This window comes from Podarcis cretensis, assembly GCF_951804945.1.
Source record: "Podarcis cretensis genome assembly, chromosome: 10".
Classification (NCBI taxonomy): Eukaryota; Metazoa; Chordata; class Lepidosauria; order Squamata; family Lacertidae; genus Podarcis; species Podarcis cretensis.
In genome coordinates, this window is record NC_137179.1 from 48,026,617 (window position 1) to 48,048,903 (window position 22,287).

The following is a 22,287-nucleotide window of genomic DNA, read 5'->3' on the forward strand; positions in this document are numbered from 1 at the left end:
ATATATGGTGAGAGGGGGAAAGAGTGGTAATATAGGGTGTGTACTGGGAAATGGTTGCGTGTATTGCATCCACTGTGAGCATCAGAATTCCTTCTCTTTCAAGAAGCCTATAGGCTGGTGCTGTGTGTGTGTGTGTGTGTGTGTGTGATTCAATCCTTGCTTATAATGGGCTTTGGAAATGTTCTTAAAGAACTCAAAATGGCAACAGGGTCCACAAAAGAATGGCAATATCTTCTTCAAAAAGTTTCAAGTCAACGTTGCTAATGCTGATTTGCTTCTTGCACCCCTGAACAGACTATACACAGATAGTCCATTCAGAGGGCCTGATAAAAGCCAGGATCATGTAGTTGGCTTGAAGGCACTCATAAGATGGCGGTGCCCTCTGATCTCTTTTTTAGATTTTAGTGTGGAACACAGTTTTATTTAGGAAAGCAGCTGAGGCCTGGATGATTGAATTATTATCAGGCGGGACTGTTCAACTAAGTTTGACTCTGGGTAGACGTGTTGAAATCAATAGACAACTTAGTCACATTCATTCATTTCAGTGGCTCTGTTCTGGTTTAGTTGAATGCCATCCTTGGATGGCATCCTTTCATAATCTGTAGAAAATGACCATAATCCACCAAGTGTACCATATGTCACAAGCCATCTTTATATCAAGTGATTTTTGTTAATTTGTTGTTTATTGGTTCTCGCTACATCTTCTGCTGCTAAGAGCAGAAAAGCAATATGCCCTGCCTTTGCGACAAAATCACTCTGCTGGCTTATATTTAGTTAGTGGATCACAAAACAAACCCCAGGCTTTTCTCAGCAATACCACTGCCTATGTAATTATCTCACTGTGCATTTCTTTTCATTTAATTTTATTATCTATGGTAGCACCATATGTTGTCTTCCCCAAAATTGCTTCTTGTTGGTTTCAAAACATAATATCTCAGCAATGACTTTGTACAAATTTCCAAGCATGCACCATTCTAAGAATGCTTGCTCTGCGGCACAAGGTTGAAAATAATTTACAGAAAGAAAAAAATAAAATGACGTTTTCAAGGAACGGTGCAGGATTAAAACTCTAACTCTGACTTTTGTGGTATTTTCTCACATTACTAAACTGCTGTGGAATGTAGTCGAGCTGCGTCATTTTTCTAGTGATATACGTGAACACTCAAATGAAAAGGATGTTTTCATTTTATTTCCGTTTCCTTGTCCTGACTTGGAGCATATCAGATTATCACCCCAGCAGAGACTCTCCTACTATGAATTATAGACATATATGTAACAATCAGCAATGCTTTCTCTCTCTTCTAGCTCGATTGAGCTGTTATAATTTGTTTGGCTTTAATTTACAGCTTGTTAAACCTTGTTTGCCCTTAATGTACAGCTTGTGACGTCCATGATTATGTCTTGCTACTTCTGTTGTCCTTTTGCATTGCTTGTAATTTCTTTGAAATAACTACCCAGAGAGGGTTAGTGGGGTTTTTTTTAAGGTACCTCTGGGACATATATATTAAATTGCCTATGTCCCAGATATGGGTGTATTACAGGATCTTCATTTAATTTGGTTTTTAGAGTATTCCTTCTGTATTCAGAGGTTCCATCTATATCTAATCATATCTGTCATCTATCTTTCTATCATCTTTCTATCATCTATCTATCTGTCTATATCATCTATCTATCTATCTATCTATCTATCTATCTATCTATCTATCTATATCATCTATCTATTCATATATTCCTTCAAGGAATTACCACTATGACCTCAGCATTTGGATTTATAGTTTTTTTCCTGACTGAATGTCATATTGCCATGTAAAACAGATGGGAGTTAAAATGTAGGAACAAAGAGGGGAGTTTCCATTTTCAGAAGAGTCAGTAATACAATTTGATACCATTGTGGGCTGCAAGGATGTGATGCAACAGCAAGGAAAGGCTGTTTAAAGTAGCCATGAGTGGTACGCAGCAAAATAGCTCCACTAGCACAGAGACTACAGTGGGACGTCCGCTCCCTCTTCTCTCCCCACATATCCCCGTACACCCTCTAAATCTGTTCTGGGAATCCTTTCAGGATTCAAATCCTTCCAAGGCAACTTACAAGTAACACTGAAATACTTTGAGAAAATTACAGTACTATAAACAATATAAAAACAGAACAAGTTATCAGTTGGTGGTAGATGGCCCTGTCAGTGGGGGTGTGCGTGAAAGCCCCAGCTGGAACAGGCGCTGAGGTATTTTCACAGGGTGGTGGTTGTGGGAGAGGCTTCTGTTCTTTCTATCCTGTCCTTTGACAATCAACTCTGCTACCTCAGCAAAGGAGCCGTCTTAGGCACCTGCTTCTCCCATCCTCTGAAGCCACCATCATTCCAAAAGGTAGGGGGGACGCATTGCATTCTGGGACAAAAAGGGTGTCTGCCACAGACAATGCCATCCCCCTCCAAAATGCCCTGAAATGATACAGCATTCTGTGGGTGAAAAATGGCAACTCCTAGCTGTTGATCTCTTAAGAGAAGTTCTGCCTTGTTCTATTGGTGGAAGGAAGGAGGAAAAGAAGGAAGATCCATTGTGCAATGAATTGTATGCCCCCTGAAATTTTAGAATAATTTTGACCCTAGTTTCAGGGAGACCTGAATTTCACAACACACCTCACTATATTTGAACTGAAGCTACTCATTATTTTTAGAAGAAAGAGTGCTCAGATTTATGGCAGCTATCGTCCTTTTCCCAACAGTCGTCAACCTGCCAAACAACTGAGGAGATTGCCAATGTGAAAGCATTTGAGGATTCAAGAGGCACTTAGACAGTCATCTTTGTTGTTGTGGACTGGCTTCACATGCACAGTTATGCACACTTTTTTTTTAAAAAAAAGAAAACCAGAGACTAATTATTTGTCTCTCAGAAGCTTTTTCTGGCTGGAGAGAGTGGTTTTTATTTTAAAAGGGGGGTTGTTCTTTGAATAAATGAATAAAACCCCTGAAAAGTATTGTGCTGGAGAGACTGTGCTTGAGGTGATATGAGGTGATAAGTCTGTGGTGAAAGTTCTTTGTTGGCTGTTTTGCAAATACAACTCGTCACTTAAAAATGTGGCCACTGATTTCTGAATGTGATTTGCTGGTTTTACATTTTTTATTTTATGCAGCTGGAAATGTGTATGCTGTGGCTTATATTATTCACTAAACAGATGAAATTTTGATTTACTGTATCGTCTTGGATTCAGAAGAGATAGCACATCATTTAGTCAGCCTAATCCTAAAGGAAGGCTTTAAGTCACATTTACGAAACGCATCTCTTAGTACCTCTTTACTGAAAATAATCAAAACAATTCTGCAGCATTTTAACATATAATTTTATAGTGCTGCAATATATTTTTATGTGTATTCCTAATATTTCATCCCTGTCAGCATTTATGTCAATTCAATCCATTACTGCTTTTCCTATCTTCTACTGAAAATCTGTGTGAGGAGGGCTGAGGCTGGAGGCGGAGAGTTTTGCCTTTCTGTGCAGAAAATAATGCTATGACTTTGGAAACCTGATGAGGCAGCAAGATCTGCTACAGATCTTCCATCTTACACTTAGGCTGTATATATGTGTAAATAAAACAGCATATCCTAAGACTCCTTTGACCTTTATCCCTGATTGGTGTGTGCTCATCAGTAATGTACAATATTTATCTTTTAAACACATGTAGTTCTCTTAGTCTTTCATCATATTGGCTGCCTTTAGAGCAATGTTTCTTAAATTGGGAGAAAATATAGGATCCCAGGAAGGCAGCAAATTGTTTTTCAGTGGAGGTTCAACACTAACCAAATTGTAGGTTTCCCCTAGGCCTAGGATCACCAAAAAGAGTCAGGGGACTTGTGTGATCTGCTTGCTGCTGGTCCAATCACTTCATGAGGTAATAGGTCACCTTTTTCTAACCTGGTGTCTCCTCAGTATATTTCGACCATCATCAGCCCCACAGATGTGCCACAGTTGTGGTCCCAAACATCTGGAGGGCACCAGCAAACAGCTCGCACTGGATTATTTGGCTAACTAAATGGCTTTGAATGCTCTTCCACTTAAAGTCCTCTCACAAAACGAAGAAGTAAAAAGTGAAGATGGGGAAGGGGAGACCTAACTTTTCTTTACAACCCACAGCTGGTGCTTCTTTTCAGAAGCAGCAATTCTTATCTCAGCAATCCTGAGAATGACAAGTGACTTCAAAAAATGCCTCAGTGGAGAGCTTGCAAATAAAACAAAGCCAGAACAACTTAACATAATTTCCGGCAGAGTATTTCTGGTATTTATCTACTGCTCTCTGCTCTTTATCTGTTTTTTTATGTTCTTGTTCCTAATTTTTTTAAACATCATTTCAATGCTAGCATCATCATTTCAATGCTACCATCCTCAAGTGGAGAGGAAAACCTCATATTTGCTGAAATAAATAAATATTGCTGACAGACTGCTTGTGTGCATATTATTTGCTGTTTCCTCAGGCAGGTACTGCCAGTCTTTGCCGCAGAGTGGTGCCTTGTTCAAATGCAATGCGCTAATAGCTCTGTATCCAGCATATTTTTTTTCCCTGCAGTGTTTCAACTTTCTCTTTCTGTGTTTCGATCCTGGCAAGCAGCAACTAGTCTGGTTCAGCAGCTAGCAAAACAAATGAGAGCTGCAAGCTGTGTATCTGCTCTTTCCTGCTTTAGGGTGAAGATGTCAGAATCTGACAAGATGGAATTCTATAATTCTATCACATCTGGCCCAGTGAGAAGATGGGAGAGCATCTTCTCATTGGGTAGACTACATTTACAGCATTCCCCCGATCCACCAAGCCAGTAGCACTATTAGAAAAAGAAAGAAATGAGATTCATCTTGCATGACTTCTTTTTGAGAAACGCATGCTGGGTCTTAATAGTGCTTCATTTCCAATGAATGCGCAGCCCAAAACTTCCTGCTGAAATCCTAGACCTTTTCATACCACAAATGTTCTGGGATTTTTGTTCCACTTTTGTGGCACTGTGTGCCCTCCAGGCAGCAATAATGTTGTAGCACTGGAGAAGCCTCACAGAACTAATAAAGCAGAATACATCCACCACTAATGCACTGTTATTGCATCAAGAACATTTTGCAGAATACTTTCTCAATAAAACACCAGCCTGGAAGGGGCCCTGGTCAGCTCCTTCAGTGCCCCCTTCTGGAATGGAGGGGGGGGGGAGAGAGATAGAGCTCCCCTCTTATGGCTGCTTCAGTCGTTGGAGGGGAAATAGTTTAATGCCTCCCAACTCCTTCTCTTATGGCCCTGCCCTGCCCCTTCTGCTCACAGAGAAGAATATGGACTCATTTATATGTGTTGTATTTGCAATATAACACTGTGCCACCAGATGGCATTGTGGAGTCCCGTTTTTCCCTACCGGATTTCCCTGTTTACATTTACAACGCATTTAGCTGGAACACTTCTTTGATGTTTCTAGATCCAGCTTTGGAGCCATTTCATCCTTGGCAGTTCCTCAATATGTGGTAAGCCTCTGGCTTTTTTTTAAAAAAAGAGCTAAGAATTTGGCTGCATCCCTGGTGCCTAAGAACCCAGAGTGTGGCCTCCACTTGCTGCCACATCAACAGGTACACCACAAACCCACCTCAGCCCTTTCAGCTGCTGCCTTGGTTTCTCTGCCCTGTTCGCCCACCAACAAAGACTGTGCCAATGTGTCTGCTCCCTGTGACCTGTGGGAGTAGGAGCCAGATGGCCATATATTGTGTTTGATGGTTCCTCACAGAGATACTCTAAATTGTAAGTGATCACTTCATGGACCTTTTTAAAGTGTCTATAGTCTTTTGCACTCATTTGTCACAAACCCTTTGTGAGATATATTGCCTCTGCCAAAACTGGCTTTGATAATATGTGACGTCTCATTACGTGACATGGCATTTCACTTATCCACTACTTGACAGATGAGCTCTTTTCTAAACCTTTTACCACAGCAGAGCAATGGAATTAATCTCCATACTGCAGCTTTCTCCTCAGGGTTCCAGGGCATTTCACAACACCTCATGTTCAGAAGCAGCGGTTCTCACATCATAACATCAGCTCGCTCGTTTAATTGACTCTCATTATGGAGATATTTATGATTTAGTTAGTAGAAACATTTATATCCGGCCTTTCCACTCGAGTCAGATCCATAAGGTGGCTTTACAGCACTCTGAAAACAATACAATAAAGAAAATCATAAAACACTAGCATAAAAAGAGCAGTAAAAATAAAAAAGCACAGCAAAGGCAGAAGGACAATAGAGACAACTAAACTACTGAAACTAATCACCCTCTGAAATAACAGGGTGCAACCCTTTGCTTGAGATACGTTGGCTGAGTGGTCTTAGGAAGCTGTTTAAGTGCTATTCCAACTGTGGAAAAGAGAGTTACACCAGGTCTTGCGCAACAGACCCACTTTTTGAAAAGATCAGACCTTTTGTGATAAGAAAAGTGATGAGAAAATGCACCGGAAAATGTGTGGTAACACCGTGTATAAGACTAGGTTTCTCTCCTAAAAAATAATGTCAAAAATTAGGGGGCGTCTTATACTCTGGGCCATCTCCCCCCATTTTCTTAAATCTGAGCCTCCAAAAATAGGGGGCGTCTTATACATGGGGGTGTCTTATAGACAGAAAAATACGGCACTTTAATGCAACGTCATATTCCAAGCAGACAAATCATGATGAATGCTCATTAAATAGCCAGTGATGGCTAACCTCCATGCAAACAAATTAAAATGGATGTTCAACAAAGAGGTTAGATGCATTCCTTCTGTCATGGGTGTGCAGCCATTTTGACGTATAAGTGGTATGGAAGAAGAAGAAGGGAGTGTTCTTCCCAGCTTTCATCTCTATCTACTAATGAAGCTCACTAGCCTTTAGATTCAAAGTACAGTGGTACCTCGGGTTAAGTACTTAATTCGTTCCAGAGGTGTGTTCTTAACCTGAAACTGTTCTTAACCTGAAGCACCACTTTAGCTAATGGGGCCTCCTGCTGCTGCTGCACCGCTGGAGCATGATTTCTGTTAGAAGCAAAGTACTTAACCCGAGGTAATATTTTTGGGTTAGCAGAGTCTGTAACCTGAAGCATATGTAACCTGAAGCGTATGTAACCTGAGGTACCACTGTAGTTGTCCTTTTTCCTGAAGGCGATCTCAAAAATAATCTCAATACTTCACATTCTTTCCAGTTAACATGTAGTATGGGATCATCTTCAGATCCCAGCACAGATGTTACCTGATTAAAATTTTGTATATAAAATGGCAAAAGTTTTCACTATGTACGTTCTCACATAACCCAAAGGTACTTTGTGGTTCTCTATAGCCTAATCATCCAGAAATAGTTTACTAAAACTTATTTTTCTTGTTTGCAATGCCATCTGCAGTTGCAAGAAAAAGCATCCCATATCAATTAGGCAAAACTATAATGGTCTCTTGGTGTATAAGATGTTAGCTGAAAAGTTGAGAGGTTATGGGTGATGAAGCATGAGACAAATCCTGTTGAATTAAATAAAGTAAAAAATACAGAGTACTGTACATAAGAGAGCATCTTGTATTTTTAGAACACACAGAATATATCAAGGTGTTTGCTATGGTGCCTTTTGAAAACCAGTGAAAGGCAACACTTTACCTGTACAGTATTTTGTATTTCTTTCCCCCCCTTTTTAAAATTTTCTTTTCTCTCCTTACAAATGTACTTATAACATACAGTTTACATAAACATCTCTCCCTCCCCCCTTTTGGATTTCCCTCAACTTCCATTTCTGATTTATTAACCTCATTAGTATATTCTGCTGTTTTCTACAAATATCATATTTTCCCTTTTATTACAATATCTATTCCCTATCCAAAAAGTTGTGAGTGTTTATTTAAATCCTACCATCAGGTCAGTAGTCTTTCTTTGTTTCTGCAAATATAATATAAAAGGTTCCTACTCATTTTTAAAATCCCTTTTGTCCTTTTTCGGAAGTCTGTGTGTCAGCTTCACCATCTCTGCCTAGCTTATCAGTTTTTCTTTGGTATTTTGTATTTCTAACACACCTCTTAAGACTGTGCAGAGATGTTCCAAGATGATAATTTTAGTGTGGTGCAAATTCGCGTTATCTTAAGAACTTAATTAGTGATACTAATCCTGAAGTGGCTGCAAATTTTCTTTATCCACTGGTGCAAAAATGTGGATAGCAGCAAACTGGAAGAAAACTGGCGTTGCTGATTTTTGCATATGGGAGAATATGGAACACTGCAAGCTTATCTGAATTAAATATATAAACACACACACACACACCACACACACACACGTTTACTTGCAGCATATGGTTTTTAAGTGGTTACTGATTAATAAGCAGCATATAATTGTGTTTGTTGTGTTTTATTTGCAGCATTTCAGAGCAGTATATGGACAATATCTCTCTATTCTTTGCTTTAATGTTTTCTCTCTCCCTCCCTTTCCTTTTCCCTGTCTCCCCCCCCCGCCCCGGGATTTAGCAGTGCATTAGTTTCTTCTGCATTTGACTCTGTCTGTGTAGGTGTTTCTATGAGCGTACATACCATGTAGACGATATTGTTACAGTGGTACCTCGGGTTACATATGCTTCAGGTTACATACGCTTCAGGTTACAGACTCCACTAACCCAGAAATATTACCTCAGGTTAAGAACTTTGCTTCAGGATGAGAACAGAAATCGTGCTCCGGCGGCACGGAGGCAACAGGAGGCCTCATTAGCTAAAGTGGTGCTTCAGGTTAAGAACAGTTTCAGGTTAAGAACGGACCTCCAGAACGAATTAAATACTTAACCCAAGGTACCACTGTATTATTAATAATTATTATTATTGGTGGATCAATGTCAGATGTTGTTTCTAAAGAAGAAAAAGAACCCAAACCGGTAAATAAATAAATAGCACGCTTGAATACACACCAGCCTGTCACTTTGTAAAAACAGTACTTATTCTAATTCTTAAAGTTCAACATAGAATAGATTGAAATCCCAAGTGGAATAAGCCCTGGAACTATTCTGCAGAGGGCTCAATCAGAAGCAGCTATTTCTGAGTTACAATGTGCAGGGTCCTGCAGGTAGCAATTAATTAGTCAAGCAGTAACAGTATAAGCACACACCAGGGCTGTGGTGTTCTCCTTTTACTGTGGAAGTATCTGTTCCTCTTCTGAACTTAATGATGTTTAATAAGCTATAATAAACTGTGAGTTAAAACTAGTATAGAATTAATGGCCCGTCTTGCTCACCTTTGCTGTCTGAACCGTTGTCAGGTGCAAGGTGACGTGTAACTAGGAAAAACCCTACAAACTCTTGAGTTTGGTGCATAAGCACACAGTGTTTGTACAGTAATGTAAACATATGCTGTGCAGTGCTTATCGCAAAGTGTTTTCTCGATAAAGTGCTTAATAAAACAAAAACAAAAACCAGAAGGTCTGCATGCTATGGATAATGAAGGAGGGAGTCGTAATCATCATACGTGAACCATCTCTGTTTACCACTAAAATCTCCACACGTTTGAAGACAAAAATCTGATTCAGTGGGCTTGCATGCCTATAAAATCTCAAGCAGAATTTTACTCACGGTGTTTGTGAAAAGTGGGGTTTTTAATGCCAGTAATAGCACAGGCATGATAAAGCACAGATGTCCCAGGACAACTTTAAAAATCCCTTATTCCATAAACACCAATTTAAACAGTTGGATAAGGAAAGGTTTTTTAAAAAAACTAGCAGGCACGGATCGTAAACAAATGTCTCCGTAATGAAAGTGTGTATGAATATCGAGCTCGTCCTATAAAAAGAAAGGGACGCAGTGTACATTTTCAAAATTTTCACAAGGGAGAAATCTTGCTAACAATACTCATGGGACGTGCCTGGACATGGGAAGTTTTGTGCCACATTGAAAAGAGAGAAAGAGAGAGAGAATATAGTTAGATACATCATTTATAAAGATTTTAAAACACACAGCTATCACCAAGCATCACCTTATATAAGCAAAACCATATTCATGATTTTAGAGAGCGGAAGGGAAGCATTTCTAGTCAACCACACTGATTTCAGCATGTCAGGAGTTAAATCCTGGCACTCTTCCTCAGCAACAGGATGGGAATCAATGTGATTCCCACAGGGGAAAAAGAAAGGAAATAAGGGGACAGAGGTATCTGAGTAGCATTTGACTCAACTGAATTAGGGTTGCCATATTTCAAAAAGTAAAATTCCCAACACCCGCAAAGTTGAGCTTCTTTTTAGGAAACCCACCAAAATTGTTAAGCTTTTTGGGGGGAAAACCTAACCCCAAAACTGTGATTTTTAAGTTTTTGACCTGTTTCCAGTGCTTTTTCCATCGCGTTGCCATGCACCCAGGTTTTCCCTGACATTTTGCCGATTCTGTAAAATTCCCCCCTGACGCCATTTTTACACCTGAAAAACAGGACATGTCAGGAATTTCCCTGAAGTATGGCAAGCCTAAGCTGCCTGCACATTACAACACATGTAGACTGAGCTTGCAATGATCTATGTGTCCTATACCCAACTCCCTCAAAATATGCCCAATTTGCCTTGGCCCACAGCTGAACCCAGTACTCAGTCCTAGATTTTACAATGCTTAAATCATTATCATTATTATTATCATTATTATCATTATTTTATTTATTGATGTGTTTGTTGCTCTCAGCTCTTTTGGGAGCAAGGGCAGGATACAAACTGAATGATTTTATGAATGTAGGGCCAAGCCCAGGTCACAGAAACTCCAGCATAGTTTTGCTCATGTCAAGTAATAAGGCCACTATTACTTGAAAATGTCAAAACTCAAAGTAGCTGCAGCCCCCACAGCTTGTATTTCTCTCTCTCTCTTTTATGGGATTAGCTGTTTATTGAATGCAAGACCTTCAATTTATCACTTGATCAGCTTTCCCTTCCTCAGCCTTCTGCCTTGGTATATTCGTCGTAAAACAGCAACATTGCCTTATAGAGCCTCTTTTCGCAGGCATGCTCCAGAGATGCTGGACAATTTCAACCTGGCTTTGTGCCCACCCTGCATTCACATGGGACGCTAAACTACATGAGCAGCTGGCCAAATGGTAAGTTTTGTTTGGACATCTATATTAATGATAATATGGTATTATACTTTCTGCCATAAATTCTAAGGGTGTGGTTAAGTTTTGGGGATGGAGCATATCAAGTGGTGATGCTTTCCTGCACTTATTACTTGCTAAAATGGTCATCATCTGTATTCGTAGTCTGTGATGCGTGGCTGCATACACACCGTACATTTAAAGCCCAACCCCTCTACAAAATACAAAATAATAATATGGGAACTGTTGCTTACTCCTCACAGAGCTATAATTCCCAGCACCCACTATAGTTCCCTGGATTCTTTGGGAGAGTTGCTTTAAATTGATCAATGTGTACACAGCCAAGTAGCAGAGAAGGCACTGCCTTGAGCAATAGAGTCTCATGGTTAGAGTTGCGTTTCCGAAACATGGGAAGCCACAGTATTTTCCACACTGATTGGTAGCAGCTGGTAGCAAAAGCCTTTAGCCTGGGTACCAACAGAATTCACACCTTGGAAATGTGTGCATAATGGTACACACATCGAAACATGTGTGGATAATTTATAACAACACATACACTATGCAATGCAGTAGAGGATTTCAAATGTTTAAAAGAAAGGCAAGGGTTTTGTTTTGTTTTTTTTGTTTTTTTAATTGCCCTAAGGGAACAACTCTAAAGAGAAGGGTAAATGTTTTCATAACCTCTTGCAAGAGCACCATTATAACTACAGGTACATATAATATTTTAAGAATGTGAGAATGTAGTAACTATCTACTTCCCTAGATCATATTCTGTCAGTTTCTCATTCCCCCCCCCCCATCAGAGCTCCAATTCTCCACATTTCTGCATAAGCTTGTGATTTATTTCGATTATATGATTGCTGTTAGCCGCCCTAAGCCCGGCTTTGGCTGGGGCGGGCGGGATATAAATAAAATTTATTATTATTATTATTATTATTATTATTATTATTATTATTATTTCTTTTTCAAATAAAAATTCTCATGAAAACCCTCCATCTTTTGGGTGCATTCTCCCTCCCCCCGAAATACACATTGTTGTATGCAAACTTGCCTAATATGCACATTACTGCAAATCGTATTGTCACCAACAGTTGTACCCCTTCTACTACAGAAGGCATTTTTTCTAGGTAATTTTCACTAATATATTTGTATCTGTGCCCTTCACCTTAGTGCATGCCTTTTTATACACATTATTTAGCTGGGGGAACTGCATTCCAAAATCTGTGGAAATGTGAATGTCAAAGGATGGCCGAGCTTTGGTTTGCATCAGAAAGTGCAGCTACGGGAATCCAGATTGGGAGTGTCTGGAATGGGTAGGTTAATTTTTGTGGGGGTGATCATTTTGGTCATGGCTATTTTGTCTGAGAGAGCAAAGTTGGTATTGTTCCGTCTCTTCAGGTCTTTGTTGATTTGTCACCACAAAGGGTTGTAGTTGTGGAGGTCTAATTTGTGGAGGAATAAATCTGGCTAACTTGATCCAAAAATACACACTCACACACTGCTCACAGACAAAAACAATTCTCACTACAGCTAACCAAAAGCAACCAGCCACACCCTAAGCCACACCCAACCTCTCTCACCACTAAGGAAATACAACAAGTGAATAGTAAGAGAATGGTAACGCTGACACAACCCCTCACACACACTAAGTACAGTGGTACCTCTGTTACGAACTTAATTTGTTCCGGAGGTCTGTTCTTAACCTGAAACCGTTCTTTACCTGAGGTACCACTTTAACTAATGGGGCCTCCCGCTGCCACTGTGCCGCCGCCGCACGATTTCTGTTCTCATCCTGAAGCAAAGTTCTTAACCTGAGGTACTCTTTTTGGGTTAGTGGAGTCTGTAACCTGAAGCGTCTGTAACCTGAAGCATATGTAACCCGAGGTACCACTGTAGAATAATAAAAGCATAACCACCCGACTCCACCCCACTTGCCACTCCCACTCCCCCTCTTTCCTTCTCCTTCTTCCTCCTCTTCCTCTTCCTCTTCCTCTTCCTCTTCCTCCTCCTCCTCCTAATTGTTTAAACCAATTCATAAACCAAGAATCTATACATTGATCACTAATAATGAAACATGTTGTAGATATTTTTACACTTTTATTATGCTATTTTTTTGATATACAAATGACGTGAGAAAACTTGGTATAACATTATTATTGTTTATAAAACCCAATAAAGAAAGTGCAGTTACGATAAATTCACGTTTAAATGCAAACTGAATCAAATGTATATCCAGGCCCTAGGCATGAGTCAGGATCTATTGCCCCAGGGGTCAGATGCTGTGAATGTGCAAGTTCAATGCTTGCGTACCTTAATGTTAGACTTTACTTATTTGTTTCTTATTTTCCTTTGGTGAATGCATGCAATTACAGTACCTAGAAAACAAAACACTAGCACCGCCTTGTGGATAATATTGTTATAGATGGTTTTTTGGGGGTGGCCCTAAACCCTAGAAATTCATAAATTGTGGGATTTTGATTAATTGGGAAAGGGATGAAAGTATAAAGTGCAGATCTGTGCCAGATACAGAATCCCAGGGTTGGTTTATGCAAACCAGCCTGGCTGACCTAATGAAGAGCAGATCAGTTAACATGACAGGAAATCCTTTGGCCTGGGATGACAGATGTTGCCAGTGTAACTGGGTGTGAGGTGACAGGGAATAAGAATGTTCTGGGAAGTTCTGGGAAGAAGAATAAGGAAGAGAGACTGGGATCCATTTTGAGCAGGCTGGCTGCACAGCTGTGCGGGACAAGCCCCTCTTGAAAAGACCATGTTGTAAGATCTCGACTCCCTCCATGCAGACTGAAGGTTTAAGTAGGTGAAGAAACCATATTTCTTAAAGCTACAACAGCCTTCCTTTGTGTCTGTAGTCTCCAAAGGACCACAGACCCTGAATAAGTGCCTGGAGCGCCATAGACTCTTGCTATTGTTTGGCAGGGAGAGGGGGAGGCACCCGACTTTTGAAACAATATTATTGTGAAACCCCCACCCCCCAAAAAAACCCATCCACAACTGTTGAGGCTATTATTAGAAGTACCTTGCTTTAGGAAATAAGTCATATTACAGTCAGTGGGACCAACTCTATGAGAACATCTTTAATATGATATATGTTTTTCAGCCAGACACTTTACGAAGAGACTTTGCTAACATTTCTTCACGAAACCAAGCTCTTCCTTTTTTATGACCAGGGCTGGATGAAACATTAAGCAAAATAAGCACGGGGGAAGGGAGGCCACCGCAGAAATTTTCGATTGCCGGATTTACCATGAACCATATGGTGCACCAGTAGTAGAATCCCCCCCCCCCAATATAAATAAAGTGGAAGTATACAAAAATAAACATTATTTTCCAGGTTTTGTTTCATTCTGAAAAATAAAGTTTTATTTTATGGTTTATTATTGTTTATATTTTGAATTAGATATACATATGGGGGAACCAGAATCTTTTAAGTGCTTTGGACCTCTAAAAGGTCTTAATCTGGCCTTGTTTATGACATTCTGTTTGGTCCTAATAAAAGTATGTAATTGTTCTACTGTGCCTTTTTATATGTGGCTATCCAGGTAGATAAGCTGATCTAAACAGGACTATGCTATATTCCTGAAGCAGCAAGCATGTAGTTTGGGCATACTCTTAGATCTCGCCTTGCCGCTTGAGGCTTAAGTGCCATCAGTCACTCAAAGTAACTTTGGATGGTCTGTCAGTTATGGCTGTTCCTGGACAGGGTCTGCCTCCCCACTGGAATGCATGCTCTGGTAACTTCACAATTAGATCGCTGTAAAGTGCTCTATATGGGGCTGTTGTCGAAGCTGACGCAATGGCTGTAACTAGGGCAGAACGTGGGAGATACGCTGCTCAGCGGAACAGCTTGTAGCAGCCATATAACACTGGTTTCAAAAGGAATCGTGCCGGCTGCCGATTTGTTGCTGATCCAGGTTTCAAGGGGCAAGTGATAACAAAAGCGTCTTGTTAAGTTGTGGGTGAACATATCAGATGCCACAGCGATTCTTCAAACAGCTCTTGTTTATTCACAGACCAGAACAAAATTGAATTGAAGGGTTCAGCCAGCCTGCTTATATAGAGCTCCACTAGAATGCAACAGTAACCATTTTCTGTAACTATCCAATCACTGAACGTCACTTTCAATCCCTTATTTGCATATGTGGACCTGAATGAAAACTATCTACAGTATCCCCCTGCTGGCCCAGGGTGAGAACTTCAGTACATAACACATCTCTCCTCTGTGTCTGAGCTTTGTGATTTGCTGCAAGAATCTTTCCGTGTCTCCTGTTAGAAGCTACATATTGGGGCAAGGGTGTGTGTGGCTCACCTGTGGCCTCCCAGATGTTGCTCAGTGACATCACCCCTGACCATTGACTATGTTCACGGGGGCTGATGGGAGTTGGAGTCCAGCAACATCTGGAGGGTCACAGGCTCCACATGGGTTCATTATGGGGAGATGTGGGAGAGAGCCTTGGGTATGGAAAAGCCTCCCCTCTGCCTGGTATCAACTCTAGACTCATTTTAGTGACGGGTTAAGAGCTTGTTTTTCACTCAGCCATCTGCGTTCTGTTAAGCTGCCTGCTAAATATTGCGCTTTGCTTGGGTGTGTGTGCCTGTGTGTGTTTTAAAAAGTGCTGTTTGACATGATTAATTGCTTTAAATGAATTATGCACCCCACCTTGAGATCAAGCTAAATAAAGGCTTATAGATACATTAATAAATAAATGAAGACGACATTGCAATAAAATAAATAGTAAAATATCACCCAGATGAGGAGTGGGGGGTAGTCAGAGGTTGGCAATTGCCATGCATTCCCCTGTTAATAACTTGTTAGTTAGTTACACTTACATTGTTTTGCTCAAAATGCAAAGCATACTTTCCACAGCAGCAGATTTTTCTGTTGCCACTAGAGGTCAGTACAACCCAGTTTGTTCTTCCTTTTGCCAAGTAGACTCCTCAAAAGCAGGGAAGGGCGAGTGGTGAATCCCGGAGGTAGGGGTGGGACTTCTTATTTACTCGGTACTTCTTTTTTATTTGGTACTTACCCACCACTTTTCACAGCAAGAAAGTCTTCATGGAGCAGCTTACAATAAAATAAATGCAATCTGAAACTATAACAATTCAGCATAGCAAACAATGGCATGAAAAACCCCGGCCATTTAAAAACCAGGACCCGGTAAATGCTGGAACCAAGAGGATTTCACGTCCTCTGGTGGGAAATCGGGGATAACAGCTATGTTGGCAACCTGTTGCTTCTGTATTTAGATGCTTTGTTGAGGTTGTTGTTGGCCTCTATGCTTTTACTCTTGAGAGTCCCATGGACTGCAAGAAGATCAAACCTCTCCATTCTGAAGGAAATCAGCCCTGAGTGCTCACTGGAAGGACAGATCCTGAAGCTGAGGCTCCAATACTTTGGCCACCTCATGAGAAGAGAAGACTACCTGGAAAAGACCCTGCTGTTGGGAAAGATGGAGGACACAAGGAGAAGGGGACGACAGAGGACGAGATGGTTGGACAGTGTTCTCGAAGCTACCAGCATGAGTTTGACCAAACTGCAGGAGGCAGTGGAAGACAGGAGTGCCTGGCATGCTCTGGTCCATGGGGTCACGAAGAGTCGGACGTGACTAAATGGCTAAACAACAACAAATGCTTTTAGCAATGTGCTCTTCAAATTTCTTTTTTGCATCCCTTATTTTCTGCTTGCATTTCTTTCCCACAGTTGGTGTTATTTTTTGTTCTCCTCATTGCCCCAAGACTTCCCTTTTCTGAAGGAAAATTCTGAAGAGGCTTCTTGCTTCTAACCTCTTCCTTGACTGCATCGTCATGTCTGCTAAACACTCCCTTCCACTTATCATTTACTGCTCATATGTACGGTAGATCCTGGCTTTTTGCTGCTCTATGTTTCATACTTAACAAGCTTGTTTAGACATCCTTAGATCCCCCAGACTTCTGCAGCTGTGCTGTCAAGGACCCATTTAAAGATGACATCCGTTCGGTTCATTTATTATTTCAGTACTTCCAGATAAGTCGGAGGACCACTTCATTTAGCCTTGTGCGTATGCTTTATGAAAAGTAACCCTCACAGTGGAGGATTGTCAAAGGGCTGAATTTCAACATTAAGATGAGCAAAATTCTGTATCAGTGTTCACTCTGTTGCTTGGAGACTGAATGCTCAGTTTTGTGCTAACATAAGGAGCTTAGAACATCTGATGAGCACATCTCACATCTGCTTGACAAGTATTGATCATTTGCATTATACTACTTGCACAGCTAAAGCCTAGCTTCTTCAAGATGGATGTGTGTACTTTTGGAGAAATAAACCAGTTTAAGGAGTTCCAAGCAGGTTCTCTTTTCATCTTCTAAGAAGCAGACAGTAACCAATACTGACTTTAACATTAAAAGCTACTGTATTATGCAGTAAAGACCGTATCTTGTATTCCAGTGAATCCCAATTGGTGGTCCACACACCCCAGCGGATCCGTATAACCCACCCAGAGGGTCCATGGTACATACTGTCAACTGTCCAGGAGACCCCATTTGGGGGGGCTGTGCTCTCGCACAGGTTATGTGAGTTGTGCGGGAGCCCAGAAGACACCCATTCCAGTTTTGTACTGGGATGTTACAGGCTATAGTGGCACCATTCACATAACAAAAACTACCAGAGAGATATCGACATTTTCAAAAGTAGAGGGAGTGTGGCTTGGCTTTGGAAAAACTGCAGCACTTAGCTAACTAGGAACCACTGATCTATTCTATTTTAATGTGTTGTTGTTGTTGTTTAGCCGTTTAGTTGTGTCCGACTCTTCATGACCCCATGGACAAGAGCACGCCAGGCACTCCTGTCTTCTTCTACTGCCTCCCGCAGTTTGGTCAAACTCATGCTGGTAGCTTCGAGAACACTGTCCAACCATCTTGTCCTCTGTCGTCCCCTTCTCCTTGTGCCCTCCATCTTTCCCAACATCAGGGTCTTTTCCAGGGTCTTTGAGGTGGCCAAAGTATTGGAGCCTCAGCTTCAGGATCTGTCCTTCCAGTGAGCACTCAGGGCTGATTTCCTTCAGAATGGAGAGGTTTGATCTTCTTGCAGTCCATGGGACTCTCAAGAGTTTCCTCCAGCACCATAATTCAAAAGCATCAATTCTTCGGCGATCAACCTTCTTTATGGTCCAGCTCTCACTTCCATACATCACTAATGGGAAAACCATAGCTTTAACTATATGGACCTTTGTTGGCAAGGTGATGTCTCTGCTTTTTAGGATGCTGTCTAGGTTTGTCATTGCCTATTTTAATGTATCTTCCTTCAAAACATATAAAACACTCTATAAATCATCATATTCTCCTGCGGAGTTTCACATGACTCAGTTATTAGAATCCCAATTGTTTGAAAACAATGTATTGATTTTATAATGGAAAATAGTAATAATATAATTATAATAATACTTTAAGGAGAGAATGAAAAATGTGTCTTCTCTGTTGTATCACTCTTGTTTATGCTCTTCTCTCTGACCTGATTAACTTTTTGGCAAATAGATACATTTCCAGTAAGCCATACATCACAGAGAAGAGACTTCCATACACAAAGGTGCCACAACCACAAAGGCCCTTGTCCACATCACCGCATGATGTATCTTCCCCCCATCACTGCATACTAACTGACAATTGTACAATCTATCCCAACTGGAGCTGACTCTCAGAAAAGGTTTTTTCCTAGCTCAGTTATACGAGAACTTTTAAGGTGAATAGCAGGGGTGTCTGCAACCTTCAACAAAATGTAAGCTTTGGAACTATAAAAACCAACCAACCAACCAACCAACCAATATTTTATTGTACACAAAACATTTGGAAAACAAAATATTCAAACTACTTCTTTCAACATAGTAAGATGAAATATTTGTTGCAAGACAAAGAGGGATATCATAATTCAGGCAAGGAGGAATATAATAATCCATAATAAAGGCAAATAACAGTCCAAAATGCCACCTGTGTTTTGACCATTTGTGTCAGTGGCAACTGGCTCTTAAAAACTGGGGGGGGGGGGTCAATTTTATATTTAAATCTGTCTTGCATTCCCCTCTTATAAACATGCTGTGGGTAGGGCTTCATATGATGATATATCATCCAGTTTTTAAAGCAATTGTTCCCTTTTGAAACTATCTCTCTGCTCCAGCTGTTGCTTCTATTATTAGCTCTTCTGGGTTTTAATATACCATTGAAATCCTGTATTTTCTAGTCATCGAGCATTTAAGAAAGTGCTTGTGTATCTCATCAGTACATAAAAATAAAAATAGCAGCACTTAATTATAGTACCAACTCATTGCATTGTAATTATTATGCAAACAGTCTCACTCTCTGACATGTACTGATAAAGAAAAGCACTCTTTTCACTCTGCTGATTTTGTTTCAAGGGGAAAGGAGGAAGTTCAGTTTGGTTTTTTAAATAAAAAATATTCCTAAAATAGTTTGAACGCATCTTTAAAATACATTATGGTTACATAGTACTTATTGGTCCTTTGATTACACACAGTTGGCGGAAGTAAATTTAAATGAAATTTCTAAAAATATGCCTTAGACCAAAGTGGGAGACCTGTGGCTCTCTGGCTACTAATGGGATGCATCTGCCATCATCTCCAGCCACCATGGCCAGTCAGGAATGATGGAAATTATAGCCCATAAAGACACCACAGTCTCCACTGTGCCTCATTTCCAAAGGAAACACAAACCATGGGTCAGCAGCTGGAACCCCTGGAATTTCGCACTGCTCAGAGAATGGTTGGAGTGTAACAATAGAAACCTGTCCATTTGTTCTGCTCAAGGATATGGGCAGTATTCTCAAAGAGGTGAGACCTGCCACTCATGCACTTATCCTTCTTGACTTCTACAAGCTGTCAGGCGTAGACTGCTTGCTGACTGGATAATAGGAGTGGTGGATATTCTTTTCAAGGAATTTAAAACAGTGGATTTTTGAAAACAAACAAACAAATCATGTTCCACACTATGGAATGATTTCTAGGCAATCTCAGGAGCCGCTTTTACATCACAGCCAAGCAGGCCAGAAGGATACTGTGTTTGATAGGACTAAAAGCCTCTGAGAGACGAAGAAGAAATAGCAAGGGGTGGATCTAGACACAGAGGGGAAAACATGCTATAAGTGTGTAAGTTAGAGCAAAAGAAAAAAAATCTCTATGGAAAATTGCATTTTAAAATTTCCTGCTCTCTGGTGCCATCTGGTGTTGCATTTTTATAGCACATCCAAATCGCTGTTTCTTTACTAATGTAGCTGACACACTCATTACGGTCTACTTCCCAGCCTTGGTCATTCAATAGCCTAAGGAATCAATCGTTGAACAACTTGAAACCCATTTGGTCCAGAGAAACCTAAATCTCAGAGGCCACCATGACCACACACTCAAGCACATTGTCCATGAGCATAAAGTAACAGTGGTTCCACTCCTTCCTGAAAGGTTGATTGACTTTGTTTTCAGGTAGGAAAAAAAGTGGAAAAGCTATGCTGTGGAATAGTTAGCAATATGACAGATGCCTCTGTATATGAATAGCCATTAGATACCTCGATGCACATTGGTACCTTAAAAGGTAAAGGTAAAGGTACCCCTGCCCGTATGGGCCAGTCTTGACAGACTCTGGGGTTGTGCGCCCATCTCACTTAAGAGGCCAGGGGCCAGCGCTGTCCGGAGACACTTCCGGGTCACGTGGCCAGCGTGACAAAGCTGCTCTGGCGAGCCAGAGCCGCACACGGAAACGCCGTTTACCTTCCCGCTGGTAAGCGGTCCCTGTTTATCTACTTGCACCCGGAGGTGCTTTCGAACTGCTAGGTTGGCAGGCGCTGGGACCGAGCAGCGGGAGCGCACCCCGCCGCAGGGATTCGAACCGCCGACCTTTCGATCGGCAAGTCCTAGGCGCTGAGGCTTTAACCCACAGCGCCACCTGCGTCCCCATTGGTACCTTAGTAGCGGAAATAAATACTATAGTAGCGGAAATACCTTAGTAGCGGAAATAAATACTATATTTTATTTATTTCCAATCATTGACATCCTGCTTTTCTGCTTCTACAGCTAACGAAGAGACATATTCACATCAGCAACACATAAAATCAATAAAATGCAGGGCAGGAACAGAAAACAATAATATAATCAACAGAACTCAGAAGACAAGCACATCATTACTAAAAGCAATATCTATATTTATGGAAAGATGTCCACAAATTCCCTGGAGTATATGTTTTCAAGCATTTTAATATCCCACTGAAAAGAAAGAGAGAGAGAGAAAGATAAATTGTTCCATGATAAATCTGCTTTGTTTTAGAAATAAGCAATTAAGGGCATGCTCAGCTTCTGGGGGTGCAAACCCTACCGCCTTAGGGTCTATATAGACTACTGTACCGTGCTATATAAACCAGGCTTAGTTTGAGTCAGAGCTTGCTTGCCAGGTTTTCCCCTCAGAATCCATCTTCATTGTTAAGGCTTAGCCTTAGCAGAAACCCATGCAGCTGAATATGTGTGTGGTGTTCTCCATAAGTAATCACAGACAGCTGCAACACACACCAGAACCAAGGACGTCACTTCCTGACAAGTATCACTTCAAATGCTTTTTATTTTTCAAATTAAGCATTGCGTGAGAGTACACAGCACACTTGACTCTCTTTTAAAACATATGTGCACATTTGTAAAAATGAGATCAGCTCCATCAGTGTGAGGCTTATTCCGTGCCAAGGGAGTCACGATGAGGCACGAAAGAAAGGTTTCACCTCTTTCAGAGCTAGTAGAAAATGCAATAATAAGAAAGCGGACATAGTGTTCTTTTTTCAGGAATCGAAACGTTAAAGGGTGGGATTAAGAGTGCATTATCTTGACGGAGGATTACAGAAAAACCACTTAGACAGCTGCTGCCTTTTCCGCAACGAGGAGAGGCAAGCATTCATAGAGCAACAGTGCTGTTTCACGTATTCTGAGGTAAAATCTTTGAGTTTCCCTTTCCCCTTCCCCTTCAGACCCTTGTTACTTATAAAACTGGTCTAAGGCGGGGTTGAGATGTTACGGGACACCAGCTCCCATCAGCCCCCGCCAGCGTAGTCAGTCTTCCAAGGTGATGGGAGTTGTAGTTCAGACCATTTGGAGGTCCACATACTCCTAACTCCTTGTCTAAGGTAGCCTGTCCACCTTCATCTACTGATGCGCCATTCTCATGAGACCCTGGGCCAAGTCACTGCTGATATATCAGAG

At 40.9% G+C, this 22,287-nt stretch overlaps 1 long non-coding RNA gene across 1 annotated transcript in view; it reads left to right on the forward strand.

Moving 5' to 3' along the window:
* The first annotated feature begins 2,278 nt into the window (after window positions 1-2,278).
* Window positions 2,279-22,287, forward strand: part of LOC307226043 — a 60,334-nt gene continuing 40,325 nt past the window's right edge. Inside the window, exons 1-2 of the long non-coding RNA XR_013843286.1 lie at window positions 2,279-2,364; window positions 10,966-11,059. This is a non-coding gene — a long non-coding RNA (uncharacterized lncRNA). The remainder of the gene's footprint in view (window positions 2,365-10,965; window positions 11,060-22,287) is intronic.